The 18148-nt window shown below is 39.3% G+C and overlaps 1 protein-coding gene across 2 annotated transcripts in view; it reads left to right on the forward strand.

The window, feature by feature from the left end:
- The first annotated feature begins 2068 nt into the window (after positions 1-2068).
- The window catches only part of RACGAP1 (Rac GTPase activating protein 1), a 44288-nt gene continuing 28208 nt past the window's right edge, over positions 2069-18148 (forward strand). The window contains exon 1 of one of the 2 annotated variants that reach the window (XM_063296565.1): positions 2069-2152. The gene's annotated coding sequence lies outside the window, so the exon portion shown is untranslated. Of the gene's footprint in view, positions 2153-8361; positions 8419-18148 lie in introns of those variants that run through there. The other variant, XM_063296566.1, reaches the window with a different exon arrangement.

An 18148-nucleotide genomic window follows, 5' to 3' on the forward strand; every position in this document is an offset into this window, starting at 1 on the left:
CCTTTTCTCCTTCACCTTCAATCAGTTCTGGAGGCATTTCTTCTGTACCTGATGCTATCTAATTCAGCAACTGGTTTATTGTCTGTTGTGCTTAACTTTCCACAGGTCTAAGCAGCACTATCTGAGGCTAGAACTTTATAAGGCTAAAAGGCTAGGGACTGATTGTTGGGGATCAACTGACATATTTAGATGTACAGGAACAACAGCCTGACAGCCAGATTAAGAGCTCCTACTGACAGAGCTGTGGGAGCTATTCGAGATAAATAGGATAAAAATCAGATGCAGAGCTCTGCTTGAGATTCTCGCCCTAACTACTTCACCTTATAAACATATATTTGAAACTTAAGAAAGAAGAAAAGAAACCAAGACAGAACATTTCAAACAAGGCAGCTTTAAATAATCTAGCTGGCAGTTGTTTGTAAGATTCAAAAAAAGGACTGGTGTTTACAGGACAGATGCTTGGAAAGAAATGAAGCCTAAATTTTAATGAGTCACACATTTTTCCCATTTTGTTTCCATTATTCCTAATTTTCAAGATCAGAATTGCACAAGCAATGGTATTCCCTGCGACACTCTATAGAAGTGAAAGCTGGACTTTGCAGAAACAGAATAGAAAGACTATTGATACTTTTGAACTTTGGTGTTGAAGAAGACTACTGAGAATACTATGAATAGCCAAAGGAACAAACAAATGGTTCATTGAACAAATCAACCCAGAGTTCTCACTTGAGGTACAAATGACCAGGCTCAAATTATCCTACTTTGGACACATTATACAAAGACTTAACACTCTGGAGAAGTCTGTAATGCTGGGAAAGGCAGAAGGACAGAGAAGAAGATGACCAAGGTGGATGGACTCAGTTACAGTGGTGATGGGTGCACCATTGGAAGATCTGAAAATCCAGGTTATGGACAGATCATCATGCAGAAAATCTATTTACATGGTTGATAAGAGTCAACACCAACTTGATGGCACATAATCCCTCCCTCCCTCCCTCCCTAATGTCCAGGCATGAGCACTATTATTTTTATCTTATCATTCAATCTGTCTGGAATCAGGCAGCCTCTAAATTTAATAAAATAAATAAATAAAACAAGAGACAGGTATTACTACACAGAAAACCTTGAAGTTTGCAGATGTATAAGTAATTATTGAGGAGGGGGCTAAGAGGCAGGTATTTCGAAACAAGCCATTGAGAAAGGAGTATGAGGAGTAGCTGAGTGACCTTGGAAAAGTGGAAAAATCACACAGGTGGAACAGAGGGAGTATCACCAAAGAGAGCATGGCTGGCTGATTGGCAAGTAGATAATTAGGAGCGTTCTACAGGCAATGTTTTTTCACATCCTACTTGGTTGCTTCTAACTGGGAATGCAACCTGTATTGCTGTAACTTACACATGAAGCCAGTTTTTGTTTTTCCTTCTGCCCACCAGGTTTTATTTATCAGGCAGACTGGTAGAGTTCTATAAAAACCTTGCTTGCTATTTTATTACCTTTTGATTTATTCTAATAAAGTATAACCCCCACTGTGGTTTTTAAAATATGTGCCAGAAATATGTTGCTGTGTTGTTTTTCTTTCAATAGTTTTCTTTTATTTATATATTCAGGTTATTATAGGGATCAGAGTCACGACAAAGTTTTTTTTTCAATCCTTTTTTTTAAATGTTCTAGCTAGTATGCAAATAATAAAAATAATGAGATGTCTTCCAAACGTTTATAAATTCCCTGTTGTTTCATCTAATACTAGCCCTCTTTTCCTTTAATAGGAAAGGGGCAAAAAACGGATCCTGGGTAAAACTGTTCTCAAAGGAACACCGTCTATAAAGTTACTGTACTGATGAAATAGCGGGAGGGGAAAGGTGTCCTGAAGTATGGGCAAGTGTGCCCGTGAAAAAGAAGGCGCCACAGGCGTCCCGTTTCAGAGTGAGTAAGTGGAACGAGAATGTTTCCTTAATAAGACAAGGCGTAGGTGGTGACGTCACGTCTACCCTCGCTACGCCGGTACTGCTTAGCCAATCACGATTAGAAGAGGCACTTGGTTGTTCCAATTCAAACTGAACGGCGGGCGGGTCTCGAAGCCGTTTTTGCTGAGGCGAATGCCGCGCGCTAGTCCGGTGGGGTTCCAACGGCCTTTCCTCTCACGCGCCGCCTGGTAAGTAACATGGGGGAAGTAGGAAGAAAGCGGCTCGGGAGGCTGGTTGGGATTTCAAGGGCATTTGGGAAGAGGAAGAAGCTAGAAAAAAAGAGAGAGGCTAGTGCATCGCCGGCATTACGGTTCGTTTTATCATCGTGCTGCGTAGTTACGGAGCTTGCAGTTTTCCCTGGTATGACGGCTCGGTGAGGGGAGAAGGCTGGGGTTATCTTTATAGCCGGCCTGAATCATGACAGTTTTTTATTTTTATTTTACACGGTCTTCCCTTATTAAAAGCAGGCTATTGTGGTATTACCGAAATTGAAATGGTCAGTCTTCAGAGACATTTCTGAAAGTAGGTTTCTTGTTCAACCGTCAAGGGGAGAGATTGTGAAACAGGCGATTGACAGAAATATCAGATACTGTAATAACAATTTTTTCAAGATACCTTCTAATATGCAGTTCAATTTACGTCAGAAAGCAGAAGAAAGCAGGGGAGGATAGAAACAAGTATGTGAATAATGTTCAGATTAGGTTTGTTCTGGAATGAGATTTTGTTGGAGGCTTTACAAAAATAATAGGTTTGGAGGAGGGGGTTGAACAGGAAAGAGTATTTGGCATGAAGGTCTGGGTCATTTAAAGAAGCAGGATCCATTTAGCTATTTGAACATAGAACTGAAAGAGCAAAGGTTATGATAGGTATAAATTGGGAGTTGAGGGTGGTATGATGAAAGCAAGCTTACAGAAGACTTTGTAGGTAGGGGTAATGCCCAGTGAGGAGCTTAATGTGATCTGCCCAGTGAGGGAGGTGATTTGTCGGTAGAATTTTGATTGGGTCAGTGGAAAATGAGAAAGTAGAATGTTAGTCATAGCTGAAAATGGGAAACTGCAGTTGAATACTGTATTATGCAAAGATACAACTTGGGCATTGCTCCTGTTCATTGAGTAAATGGCTGTGATTTGGTTGATACAGTATATCAGAAGCCAGGAGAGTTTAAAGAAAGGCAAGTCTGGTCTTGGATTTAATGGCAGTCAAATATTTAAATGAAAATGTGGGGATGAATGGAAGAGGAATGTTCTGTAATTGGAGCTAGAGGTAATAAATGTCTAGGCACTGAAGTAAGCTATCTAAGATGACAAATTCATTCATGGATATGAGAGAATATACAGGATGCAGAATGCATCCTTAAGAAACTTCAGTGGGCAGGGGAAAAGCAGAAGCCTCCCCACCTGCCCCAATATTAAATAATTAGACAGAAGGACAACATTATAACAAGCAGTTGAATGTGTCAGCTGTACTGAAAGCAGCAGTGCTGAAAACAATATTGAGAAATTTGTATTTTTGACAATGATGTAATAATCAGTCATTTGGATAAGAGCAGCTTCATTGGACCATAGAAGCAGAAATCAAATTTTGAGGACACAAATGGGGAGTGTCAAAAGGAGTGTTATGGAAACAAGGCGAAGTGGTACATTTGAGGAGCTTGGAGGCAAAGGTAAAATGCAAGTTGAGCAGTGCTTTAAATCGTTTTGTTTGTTTTTTGTGCCTTCAAGTCAGTTTTTGACTCCTGTTGACTGTCTGGACGAGTCCTTGCATTTTTCTTGGCAAGGTTTTTTGGAAGTAGTTTGCCATTTCCTCTGTCCTAGAGCTGAGAGAGAGTGACTGGCCTGAAGTCACCCAGCTGGTTTTGTGCCTAAGGCAGAACTAGAACTCAGGGTCTCTAGCCTGATGCCTTAACCACTACACCAAACTGCCCCCCCTTTAAATGTACAGTCATATTATTATTATTGATAAAACAAGTGGCATGATTAGATAGACTAAAAGAGTGATAGCTGATTATATGGTGGATTATATGATAATAGTAGGATATACTGTATGTAAAATGAAAGCTGGGAGATAAAATCAAGGGTGTTCATAAAAATATAGGTAAAGAAAGCAGGGTAATCAGTTTGTCTAATGTAAGCTTTGATGCTTCTTGTTCTTATTCCTTTTCTGATCAATAACAATAACTCCTTCACTTCCCCCTTACACTGAATCCCTTGCCCTAAGGACAGCAATCTTGCTTGCAATTATTGCTTTCAGTATCTGATAATAACTACTACTTTTTTGTGTCTTTAGAAGATGTATTCTTTTAAGTCCTTATCTAATAGCTTGAGGCTTTGGGATTGCAGAATCTAGGAGCTGAAAATCATGTTTCCCTTTGCTTCTTTACAACTGTGAAGCTATGGGGCATTATAATTTTAAATTTGTGGTTCTCCAAATAAGCATGCAATAATGATAATGGGATATTTCAATTATCCCAACATCTACTGGGAATCTAATTCTGCCAAGAGGTAGAGGCACAACAGTTCTTGTTCTCTTTTGCTAACAACTTTATTTCTGAGAAGATGAAAGAAAGAATAAGGGGGTCTGCTTATCCTGGACCTGATCCTCACCAAAGGGAGGTAATTGGTTGAAGAAATGATTAGCATCTTGGAGAAAAAGTTGTTATTACCTTTGAATCTGTGATATTTGTGAAGGAAAACCTGAGATGAGTCAGATCTACATACTGCATTTCAGAAGACTGGATTTTGATAAACTTCAAGAGAAGGTAGGTTGGATCCAATGGTTTGAAATCCTGAAGGAGAAAAGTGTCCAGGAAGGATAGGAAATCCTTTGAAAAGAGATATTGAACGCATAGGAGAGATCTATAGAAGTATCAAAAATGCTGAAGAGAAAAAGGGATATGAACAGAGGGTCACATAATTCAAGAAGAAGACAAAAAACTCTAAAAACTATAGGAATGGTATCAGAAAGGCTGAAGGTCAGAATGAACTGAGACTTGCAGGGGATACCAAAAGCAACGAATAAAAAGGTTCTTTGAATATGTTAGAATCAGAAGGAAAATCAAATAAGTTGTAGCTGCATTGTGAGGGAAAATGGTGAATTGGTAATTGATAATGTTGAGAAGGCAAAACTTATTAATTCTTATTTTGCATCGTTATCTTTCAGAAGGGAAATGGAGCTCTAGCCAATCATCATTATACCTTCAGAGGAAGGGTGGAACTGCAGCTTAGGACAGACAAGGAGAGGGAAAGAGAGCTAATTTGAATGAATTCTAGTCTCCAGAGCTGAGAGAGAAAATGTCCCTACTTTCAAGAAGGCAAAGAAAGAGGACCTGGGAAACAGCAAAGCTGCCAGGTTGACATTTGTACTGGGCAGGGTCCTTGAACAGATTATCAAACAGCATGCCTGTAAGCACTTGGATAGGCATACAACAATTAACAGGAGCCAGCGTGGATTTATCACAAACAGATTGTGCCAGGCTAACTTTATCACCTTTGATAGAGTCAATAGCTTAATAGATCAGGGGAACATTTAGACATAGTGAATCTGGATCTTGGCAAAGCTTTCAAGTTGCTTGTGATATCCTCCTTAATAAAATGGTACAATATAGACTAGGTGACACAGTTGGCTGAAAGACCACACCCAGAATGCTTGTTAATGGCTCCACTTCAGCTTGGAGGAAAGTTCTGAGTGGAGTCCCACATGGCTCTGCCCTGGGCTCCATACTGTTCAACATATCAGAGATGTTGTAGTAGGTCCTGCAGGGAGTTGAACTAGATGACTTCTAGCTCTGATTCTAAGACCAAGATAAAACATGATCTTAATTTATTTGATTATATTCATATTTATTTAATATATATTTATATTATATTTAGCTCATCTTTTAAAAAACCCATGCTAATTTTAAGCCCAATAGGTATAAATATTGAATGAAAACATTTGTTTAGAAGAATGCATATAAACACATTTTCAACCTGAACTCTTGGGAATCATACTGAAGTGCTATTGGCTGTTGTGGTTCTCCTTCTCCAGGCAGGAGAAGGCTGTTTCCTTTTGGAAAGCACAGAAAACTTGTCTTATAGTGATGGTTCCACCACTGCTTAAGTGGAAATGGAAATAAAACAGGGTGTATAAGGAAATACCCTCTAATAGATTCAAAAGCTCCTTTCCCTCCCCAACATATGCTTTTAAAAGGCTGAGAAAGTAGCATACAGTATTTATTTATCCTCCTGTTAGGAAGTGGCAGATTATTCATCATGGGTCTCTTCCTCCTGACTACCATAGTATTGCTTTGCACATATGATTTAAATATATTAAACCAAAGTCAAAGATTAGTGAATATTTTCCCTGGAATTGTTTTCAAAAATTAGATAATAACTTGTAGTTTCCTTATATTAATTTTAAGGGAAAAAAAATGAAGGCAATAACATTTAGTATTCTCCAAAAACTGCATAATGTGTTATGGTTGTCCATTCACCTATTTCAGCAGAATTTGACTTTTTTCTACAGACTATTGGTGCACTTCCGGTTTTACTATTTACAGAATTGTCTGTATTTTGTTACAGACGAACATAATTCTGATTTTGATCTACTTAAAGGATACTGTTTTGCTGAAAGATGAGGGGGTAAGGGCAACTAACTACCTGTCATTTTCTCTAATAGGTTATGACTGTCTCTTTATAAATGAGATACTTGGAGGAATAGAAACATCTTGATAGTGTATTTGTTAGTCTAATTTTTGTTTTGATTGGAATGAAAACTGAGTTATACTTAGAAAAAGCTGCTGTGGTAGAATAATTAGAATTCCTGTGCAACTTACTTATTGTTTATTAAATGTTTAAACTGCTGAATCCATGTAATTGGCAGCCAAGTTGGTATAGCGGTTAAAGCACCAGGCTCGAAACCGGGACACAGTGAGTTCTAGTCCCACCTTAGGCACAAAGCCAGCTGGGTGACTTTGGCCAGTCACACCCTCACCGTCCTAGGAAGGAGACAATGGCTAACCACTTCCAAAAAACCTTGCCAGGAAAATTACAGAGACTAGTCCAGGCAGTCACCAGGAGTCAACAATGACTCAAAAGGACTAACAACCGCAACAACAACAACAATAATACTCTTAAGCTGTTACAAGGGAAAAAATCCATAATACATAGGTATGATTGTTTTTATGATCTTAAAACCAGGGCACATAAAAATTCTGCAGTGGTACCTTAACTACTTTTTTTACTTTACTTAAAATACTTTTTTGGTGGTTTTCTGATTTCAGTGGGAGCTACTCTAGAGCTGTCCTTTTCAAAACCTTTTCAGCCTGCAGGACCTGTTTAAAGAACAGAAGGCAATGTATGCATCATATGGATATGGTGGAAGTAAGAATAGTTGGCATGGGTAGAAAATATGAGGAGATACAGTGAATGGTTTTAGTGTAAATTAGATTTTGCTGTATTTCCTGTTATCCTGTGCTTTAATTTCTTTTGTTTACTTTTTTTTTTTTACTCATTTTCTGCACTTCCCATATTTTTGCTTCTACCATTCGTATGGCCATTGATCAGGCATGAACTTTATGCTACAGAAATTTGCAGAAACGTATTAGGAAACTGGAATGCTAATACTGACCTATGGTATGTTCATGCTGCATACAGGTGCAAAATAACCAGCTTAAACTCTAACATAGGTTTCATGTATTTATATGACCAGCTTCTGATTTACACTCAGAATTGTTTTGTGACCTCACAGAATGTCTGAATCTGAGCATTCCTAAAGATGTTTCTCATCTGAAAGAGAGCCGTTGAGATATTTTTTTGTATTTGAGAGGCTAGCTTTGACTTTGGTAAGACAACTATGTTTTAGCTGCTGCTCTTTTTTTGTGAATTTTGTGATTTGTTTTAGCTCTCAGGCCTACTGAACTCAGTGGGTTTTAAAAATATATACAGTACTGTATTGGTAAGTTTCCGAGTTTACATGAGCAGATTTCCACTCATAATATGAGACTATCATTTTGTGTCCCAAATTTGCTTTGAAGGAAACTTGAACGCTTTGAAACATTTGGAGGATGCTTAGAGTTAGGTTAGGTTTAATAATATTTTCTGCTGGTGGAGCATCCTTATCCAATGGAATGACATTGGGTATTATACTTTATATACAATTGTGAATTTAGTAATACTGGATTACAACGTTTTTAAACTCCATAAACTGCTAATGATTTGGGGCACAGGAAGAGACAGCATTGTTCTTTGTTTAGTTTATTTGTAAGCAGAATTTTGATTCATTGTGTTTTTCTTATCTTGCAAAATTTACTTGTCTTCAGATTGAATATTAATGGACACACAACCTTAAATATATTGGTTGTTAAAGCAGCTGCCATTCACTGCAGAGTAACAGCTTTGACTCCTTGGACTGCTACAAATATTCAAAGTTCTGCACATCTTCCAGCTTTTATTATTTTCCTGCAATCTGCATTAAGGTCTGTAGACCATATGAAATACCTAGTAGTCATCAAATATTTATTTATTTATCAAATTTATCACTGCCCATCTTCCAGAAGGCACTCTGGGCGGTTTACAATAAAAATATGTACAAGCATCTTTAATAAGCTCTTCCCATTAAAGGAATACATTTATTTTTTAGCTATATAGACAGTTGAAGCAAATATATTTTCTCATTTGACAGAATCAGAACTGTTCAGGTTTTTTATGTTGTCATTTAAAAGGCTGCAACTAGTTATGCAAGCAGATGTACTTTTAAATTAATAGCTTAGAAGGGAAAGGTCAAATACCGTTTTCTTTAAATGATTTTCCTTGCTTTTATATAAAACAGTCTTTCCCAACCTGGTATGCTTGGAATGTATTATTTTATAGCTTGCGTATTTTCTAGCCAATATAGCCAACTAATACTTATAGAAACTGTAGTCCAGAACTCTGAAGGGCACTAGAATAGGATATATTTAGAGGTTTGGAAAACATTAATGGTAGTGTTTCTGATTGATAGCTGTAACAGAGGAGAAAAAATGTTTTGGTGATGAAAAAGGCTTACACAGAAAAAAGTGACAAAGGAATAGATCAAGATAGCTTGTGGCACTTGAAGCAGGCTTATAATGCTTGAGTAATAATAAGTATTAAATGTATATGTTGCCCAACTCCCAGCTACTCTAGACAGGTATTCTCAGCAACTCTAGTAGGTTTAGTAACACTATAATTTAGTAATTAATAACACTTAGTATTATTTATTTAATATTCATATTAAGTATCTAGAACATACATCTGCTAAGATGCCTCATTGTGGTGGGGCAAGGGGAGGTGTTCCTGGGAGGGGTGAGAGAAGAATGCAGGAGTTTGTGCCAAGAGCAAGGTCACCCAAGGTGTGAAGATCATCCCAGCTGCCCAGCTAAAGCAAGAAGGTACCTTAGGCAACAGTGATGTATGGAGATGATGGAGGCAGATTATCACTTTAGCGACAATGACAAAGGCATCATTTCATACTATGCAGGAGAAGGCAATGGTAAACCACTTCTGTATTTTACCAAGAAAATTACATGGCTAGATAATAAAAAGTGATGATATTCCAGGTGATGAGCCCCTCAAATCAGATGGCATTCAACATGCTACTGAGGAAGAGCTGAGAATCTTTTGGAGTACTAATGATATTTATGATATGGTTGTATTGAAGCCTTTGGGGTGTCTAGTTGCTGATGTTGCCATGCAGGAAAAGAAAATCCAAAGCTGTAAAGACAAAATTGCAGTGGGTACATGGAACATAAGAATCATAAACATGAGAAAGCATACCACTGTGAAAGATGAAAGGAATCAACTGCACATTAATCTCTTAGGCATCAGCCAATTGAAACTGACTTTGGTCAGAATATAATGCTGTTTACTACACAGGCCATGAAAATCAGAAAATGAGTGGCATTCCTTTCAGAGTCAGGAAGGATATAGAGAAGACAGTAGTTGAATATAATGCAGTCAATGACTGAATAATATCAGTTAGACTTTGTGGACAGTCTTTAATATTATTAGCAGATTGCTAGGAAAGCCTTTGGCCCAGGAGTGATCAGAAAAGTCACACACCAGGCATTTCTATAAAAATAATTTTATTTACAGAAAGCAAACATATTTAAAAGCTTCTGCATTCTTACAGGCTCTCAGTGAGAGCTGCTTAACTCTCTACATGCCTACAAAGAAGGGAAACTGAAACTAAAACAAGTCCAGGGAAGTTCTTCTCCTCAGGTGCAAAAATTAACATCCGAAAAGGGGACAATTAAATTCAACCTCTTCACCCGGCCAAAATGATTAGTTGCCATAGTAACCTTAATCTGTAGTAGAAAACATACTAACACTCCCTTTTTTATACTACAGAATAAGATCCAAACCAATTTTCTTTGACAACTCTGTATGTCTTTCCATTCACATTATTTTAACATTATCTCCCCTTTGGTTTAACAGAAAACTACCATCCTTCTTCCTGTGTATTTCCAAACCTAGGTTATTTGTTACAGTTCCAAGGCTTTTTAATGTGAAATGGCTTTTCATGCAGGCTTCAAAATCAAGCCTTTGTTTTTCTGTTGATGTGAACAGCAGCAAATCATCAACATAAATGCACAGATACATACAGCCTTGTTTGTCTTTCTTCATATATACACATGGATCTGCTTTTCCTTTTTCAAAACCAAAATTCTGCAGTTTTTCATCTAATTTTTGGTTCCAGGATCTAGCAGCTTGTTTTAACCCATAGACTGACTTCTGCAGTTCACAGACTAGATTCTCCCCTTTTTCATAGCCAGGGGGTTGCTGCATGTATAATTTGTGGTCTAAATCACCATAGAGAAATGCAGTTTGAATGTCATAGTGGTAAACTGACATTCCTTTGAGTGCAGCAATTTTTAACAGTAATCTAATTGATTCAACTTTAGTAACTGGTGCAAAAGTCTTGTCAAAGTCTAAATCTTTCCTTTGAGTGAACCCTTTTGCAACTAACTTTGCTTTATATTTTTGGATTTTGCCATCAGCATCCCTTTTCAGTTTGAAAACCCACCTGCAACCTAGACAGCGTTCATTGGGAGGTAGATTTACCAGTTTGCATGTTTTATTTTCTTTCAAGGATGCTAACTCCTGTTGCATGGCAGAATGCCAATTTTGTGCAATCTCAGGTGGTAAAGCATTCACTTGTTCTAAAGATTCAGGTTCTGTGAATATGTGAAAAGCCTTTACTGTTTCAGCCTGAAAACGTGATGGAGGAAAGCCTTTATTACTTCTCTGAGACCTGCGAGGTAATACAGGGCTTAAATTTTGACTCCTATCACTTTCCTGAGAAGCATCTGTCTCATCAGACAGATCTTCAGTTTGCCTTTCTGGTTTAATGTCCTCATCAGGCAAAAGATCACCATCAGCAAGTCCTTGCTGTTCTCTTGTGGTCAGATCAACTGGAGAGCTAGAGTTTAATCTCCCCCAGTTTTGTTCAGCAAAAGAACTGCTTTTGCTAATTATTAATTTCTCTCCCACTATGAACCTGTAGCTCCTCTGCCTTTGTTCATAGCCAACAAAGATGACTTTCTTTGTTGTGGGGCCTCCTTTCCTTCTCTGTTGTTTTGGAATATGAACCCAAGCAGTGCTACCAAACACTCTAAGATGGTTTACCTTTGGTTTCACACCATAAAACAAATGGAATGGAGTGTCCTGAATCATAGAGTTATACAATCTGTTTTGTACATAACAGACAATAGATATTGCCTCTCCCCAATACTTAAAAGATAAATGTGAATCTTTAAGCATGCATTCCATTGCATTTTGCAAGGTTCTGCCCTTTCTTTCAGCAACACCATTTTGCTGAGGGGTGTAAGGGTTAGAAAGAATTTGTTCTATCCCCTTTTCGGCTAGGAATCTTTGGAATTTGTGAGAAAGGTACTCTCCTCCTCTATCACGTTGGAGTGCAGATACAGGCCTCGGGAATTTTCCATTTGCCCATGTCACAAAACCTTTAAATTTCTCAAATGCCTCATCTTTGTGTTTTAAGATGTAGATAAATGTGTATGTTGAGAAATCATCAATGATGGTCATTGCATACCTTGCTTGTCCAAGACTTGGAGCAAAAGGACCAATAATGTCAGAGTGTACAATTTCCAAAGGTCTAGTTGTAACTCTGTCACTGTGCTTACTCACAGGAGCTTTTAGTGTTTTGCATTCTTCGCAAACCACACAGTCTAAGTATTTGTCACAGGGTTTTATCTTTAGGTCAGCACACAGCTGTGGCATTTGTGCTATATACTTGAAATTAGCACGACCAAATCTCCTGTGCATCAGGTGTACACATTGGTCATGATATGGAGTGTTGCCAACTGCAGCCTTGCAGCTTGGCTTCCTTGCATTTTGCACAATGTACAAGGAGTCTTTTAACATACCAGTAGCACACAATTTTCCATGTTTACATATCTCACAACCATTTTTCTTAAATTATGATATACCCTGTTGCAGCCAATTGTGCCACAGATAAAAGGTTTGATTGTAAATTTGGCACATACAACACACCTTTTACAGTTTCTCCCAAGCAGGATAAATACAAGTCACCTTGTCCCATAATTTTGGTCACAGACCCATCAGCCAAAGATACACTTTGTCTTTCAGTTTTAGACAGTGACACAAAAGAGCTTTTACAATTACATAAATGACAATTGGCCCCAGAATCTAACACCCATACATCAGAATTACCCTTCTCAGCAACCTCTGCAATTTGGGTTGTCTGAAGAGCCTTCTTCTGTGTTGCCCTTGTGTTCTTCTTCTCTGTCTTTCTAGTCTTGGGTCTCAAGGCACAGTCTTTCTGCAAATGTCCAGCTGAACCACAAGTGAAGCATCGCTGGCTGGCTAGTGCTGTGGCCTCAGCTTCCTTTCCCTTCTTTTCCCTTGTTTCTGGTACTGCAGCTTTCCAGAAGAGATGGGGGGGGGGATCTTTCCTCTCTCTTCTCCCATTCAGCGAGTAAGAGCTGTGTCACATACGATGGGGTGAGGTCTGCTTCAGGCATAGCCTCCAGGGTACAAATCACCATGTCCTACATTCCATTCAGCGAGGACAGGAGGATATAGGATTTTGTGAGAGGTGTAAGTTCCATTCCTCTCTCCTGCAACTCAACAACCAGCTGCTGAATATAATGCAGGTGCTCAGGAAGGCTATCTCCTTCTGCAAGGTAGGCTTTGTACAGCTTTTTTGTCAGGGTAACTTTACTCCCTGCTGTTGCCTTTACATACAAATCTCTCAAAGCATCCCAAAGTTGCTTTGCAGACTGCATACCTCGCACGTGGACTAGCTGATTGTCCTCAACTCCCAGGATAATGGTGGCTCTAGCCCGCTCATCCTGTCTCAGCCATTCAGCACTGGGATTTTGGGGGGTTTGCTCACCAATTGGCAGCCAAAGATTCTCTCTGCGAAGATACATCTCCATCTTCAGGGCCCAATTCAAATAGTTGGTCTCTGATAGGTGCTCCAGAGGCATCGCTGAGGGCTGGGAGGTAGCCATGGCTTTTTCCTTCTTTTGCAAGTCACCTCAGCTGGCTTTGTCCTGTAGACCAGCAGTTGCTGGAAAATCTCCAGGCGGCTCCAAAGCAAATCTTATCAGGTCTTTGCTACCTGCCTTTAAATTGTGCATGAGGTGTGGAGCTGATCTCTCTATTCTCTCTGGGTTTTACTGGGTTTACTGGGCTGCTTACTGGGCCCATAACCTATTAGCAGATTGCTAGGAAAGCCTTTGGCCCAGGAGAGATCAGAAAAGTCACACACCAGGCATTTCTATAAAAATAATTTTATTTACAGAAAGCAAACATATTTAAAAGCTTCTGAATTCTTACAGGCTCTCAGTAAGAGCTGCTTAACTCTCTACATGCCTACACAGAAGGGAAACTGAAACTAAAACAAGTCCAGGGAAGTTCTTCTCAGGTGCAAAAATTAACATCTGAAAGGGGGACAATTAAATTCAACCTCTTCACCCAGCCAGAATGATTAGTTACCATAGTAACCTTAATCTGTAGTAGAAAACATATTAACAAATATGACAGTTATCCAAGTTTGTGCTCCAATGTCTAATGCAGAAGAGGAGAAGGTTGAGGAGTGTTATGGTAAAGTTCAATCTGAAATTGACCAAGCATGCAAGCAGGATGTGGTGTTTGTGATTGGAGACTAGAACTTCAAATTTGGAAATAGTAAGTAGAAAAACATGGTTGGACTGTGTGGCCTATGAAACAGTAATGAAGCAGGAGAATTATTGGTTTCTGCCAGTCGAGTGATTTCTTCATTGCTAACACAGTCTTCAACAGCCAAAGCAATGCTTATATGTATGGACATCACCAAATAGAGAACTCAGATATCAGATTGACTGTATTATTTGTACAAGGAATGTGTAATAGCTCAGGTATAACAACAAAGATGTGGTCAGGGGCTGACTGTTAAAGAGATCATAAACTGCTCATGGGCAAGTTCCAAGGCAAGTTAAAGTGGAAGAACAACATCAACCAGTTTCCATGATATGATCTTGAACATATACCTACAGTTTTCAAGGAGAACCTCAGAGATCGATTTGAAGTCTTGAAATTCATTGATACAGAACCAGAGGAAGTGTTGAATGAGATCCAAGAAGTTGTCAAGGATGAATGTGAAAAGAAACTGCCTGGAAACGTATACACAGGACAGAAAGCCACAGCTCAGACAGAATATGATGAAACAGACTGGCTCCAGGTCGGTAAAAGAATGAAACATGGCTATGTACTCTCTCATTATTTATTCAACCTGTATGCTGTATATATATTGAGGGAGACAGGATCAGAAGATGAGTATGATTTTAAAATTGGAGGAAGAAATATGATACTACTCCGATAGCTGAAAATGCAAATGATCCACAAGCTTTACTAATGAAAGTTAAGGAGGACAGTAAAAAAAGAATGGAATTAAGATTAAATACAGGTAGTCCTCAGTTAACAATGTAACTGGACTAGAATTGCTGTTGCTAAGTGATGCAGTCATAAAGTACGATGTCACATGACCGCACTACTTAGTGATGGCAATTCTGGTTGCCATCCTGAAGTGAATCACTGTGGGTTGTTATGCAAGGATGTCAGGTGGCTGCTAATTGCAGCCTCCTGCTGGCTTCCCCATTGACTTTGCTTGTCAGAACCTGGCAAAGAAGGTTGCAAATGGTGACCGCGTGATCACAGGGACACTGCAACAGCCAGAACTCTGGGGACTGGTTGTAAGTATCATTCAGCGCTGTCGCAAGTTTGAATGGTCACTGAACAAGTGGTCATTAACCAGGGACCACTTGAATGAAGAAGACCAAACTAATGACAAGAGTTCAGCAACCAGACTTGAAGATATTGAAGCGGTAGATAGTTTCTGCCTTTTAGGAACAACTATCAATATCAAAGGAACCAGCAGTCAAGAAATTTGCTGCAAACTAGCTTTTGAAGTAGATCAGTTCTGTGAGGATCTGCAGCACCTACTGGACAATAGGCCAAAAAGAGATGCTATTTTCATTACAGGAGACTGGAATGCTAAGGTGGCTAGTCAAATGACACCTGGAATTACAGGTAAGCATGGCCTGGGAGAACAAAATGAAGAGGGACATAGGCTGATAGAATTCTGCCAAGACAACTCTATGCATAACAAACTCTCTTCCAACAACCTAAGAGATGACTTTATACATGGACATCAGATGAACAACACCAAAATCAGATTAACTATATCCTTTGCAGCCAAAGGTGGCTGACATCTATACAGTCAGCAAAAACAAGACCTGGAGCTGACTGTAGTTCAGATCACAAACTACTTATTGCACAATTTAGGATCAGACTAAAGAGATTAGGGAAGACCCACAGATCAGCTAGATATGAGCTCACTAATATTCCTAAGGAATATGCAGTGGAGGTGAAGAATAGATTTAAGGGACTGGACTTAGTAGATAGGGTCCCGGAAGAACTATGGACAGAAGTTCGCAACATTGTTCAGGAGGCGGCAACAAAATACATCCCAAAGAAAGAAAAACCAGAAGGCAAAATAGCTGTCTGTTGAGCCACTAGAAGTGGCCCAAGAAAGAAGGAAAGCAAAAGGCAACAGTGATAGGGGGAGATATGCCCAATTAAATGCAAAATTCCAGAGGTTAGCCAGAAGAGATAAGGAATTATTTTTAAACAAGCAATGCACAGAAGTGGAAGAAGACAATAGAATAGGAAGGACAAGAGACCTCTTCCAGAAAATTAGAAACATTGGAGGTAAATTCCAGGCAAAAATGGGTATGATCAAAAGCAAAGATGGCAAAGACCTAGCAGAAGAAGAGATCATGAAAAGGTGGCAAGAATATACAGAAGACCTATATAGGAAGGATAATGATATCAGGGATAGTTTTGATGGTGTGGTCAGTGAGCTAGAGCCAGACATCCTGAAGAATGAGGTTGATTGGGCCTTAAGCATTGCTAATAACAAGGCAGCAGGAGACGACGGTATCCCAGCTGAACTGTTTAAAATCTTGCAAGATGATGCTGTCAAGATGATGCATGCCGTATGCCAGCAAATTTGGAAAACACAAGAATGGCCATCAGACTGGAAAAAATCAACTCATATCTCCATACCAAAAAAGGGAAACACTAAAGAATGTTCAAACTATCGAACAGTGGCACTCATTTCACATGCCAGTAAGGTAATGCTCAAGATCCTGCAAGGTAGACTTCAGCAATTCATGGAGCAAGAACTGCCAGATGTACAAGCTGGCTTTAGAAAAGGCAGAGGAACTAGGGACCAAATTGCCAATATCTGCTGGATAATGGAAAAAGCCAGGGAGTTTCAGAAAAACATCTATTTCTGTTTTATTGACTATTCTAAAGCCTTTGACTGTGTGGACCATAAAAATTGTGGCAAGTTCTTAGTGGTATGGGGATACCAAGTCATCTTGTCTGTCTCCTGAGCAATCTGTATAACGACCAAGTGGCAACGGTAAGAACAGACCACGGAACAACGGACTGGTTTAAGATTGGGAAAGGAGTACGGCAGGGTTGTATACTCTCACCCCAGCTATTCAACTTGTATGCAGAACACAGCATGCAACGTGCTGGGTGGGATGAATCCAAGGCTGGGGTTAAGATCACTGGAAGAAACGTTAATCTCAGATATGCAGATGATACCACTTTGATGGCTGAAAGTGAGGAGGAACTGAGGAGCCTTATGATGAAGATGAAAGAAGAAAGTCCAAAAGCTGGGTTGCAGCTAAACCTCAAAAAAACCAAGATTATGGCAACCAGCTTGATTGATAACTGGCAAATAGAGGGAGAAAACATAGAAGCAGCGACAGACTTTGTATTTCTAGTCACAAAGATTACTGCAGTTGCTGACTGCAGCCAGGAAATCAGAAGATGTTTAATTCTTGGGAGGAGAGCAATGACAAATCTTGATAAAATGGTTAAGAGCAGAGACATCACACTGACAACAAAGGTCCGCATAGTTAAAGCAATGGTGTTCCCTGTAGTAACATATGGCTGTGAGAGGTGGACCATAAGGAAGGCTGAGTGAAGGAAAATAGATGCTTTTGAACCGTGGTGTTGGAAAATTCTGAGAGTGCCTTCAACTGCAAGAGACTGCACCACCCCTTGTCTTTTGCAAATGAACAAGGTGAAACCCAGCTCCTCTCTTTGTCTAATCCTATCAGACCCAAACTGACCCTCCCTGACCTCAGACAAAATCCCCTGCAATCCCATTTAAACCAATGAATAGAAGCCTCCTCAGCAATATAGCCCAAGGACATCCTTAAGGGAATTACAACAGAGTAACAAGGTAAGAAACTATCACCTCAACATTCCATCTCTTTTAACAATGGACTTCCCATCATTGCTGCCCTCCTGAAAGGTCTGTTTTGCCTAACAATAGAAATAACCCCAGGTACAGGGACAAGGACCTGCCTGGCTTCCCCAACTGGCCAGCAAATCAGATCCATAGGATTTCCTGCCTTCTAGATGTAAACTTCTATAAAAATCTTTGCTTTTTCATTTTTCAGTGCCCCTCTTTTCTGTAAAGTAGGCACCCAAGGAATGTTGTGTTCCTTCTTCAGACAGAATCCACAACAATACTTTGTAGCACTTAATTGTATAGTTAATACTATTTTCCTTCAGTAGAATAGATGGCAACAGTCTTTCATAAGTTGCTTTTCCCACAGAGATGAAAGCTGGGCCTTT

Source organism: Candoia aspera, chromosome 2 (assembly GCF_035149785.1).
Source record: "Candoia aspera isolate rCanAsp1 chromosome 2, rCanAsp1.hap2, whole genome shotgun sequence".
In the NCBI taxonomy this organism is placed as follows: Eukaryota; Metazoa; Chordata; class Lepidosauria; order Squamata; family Boidae; genus Candoia; species Candoia aspera.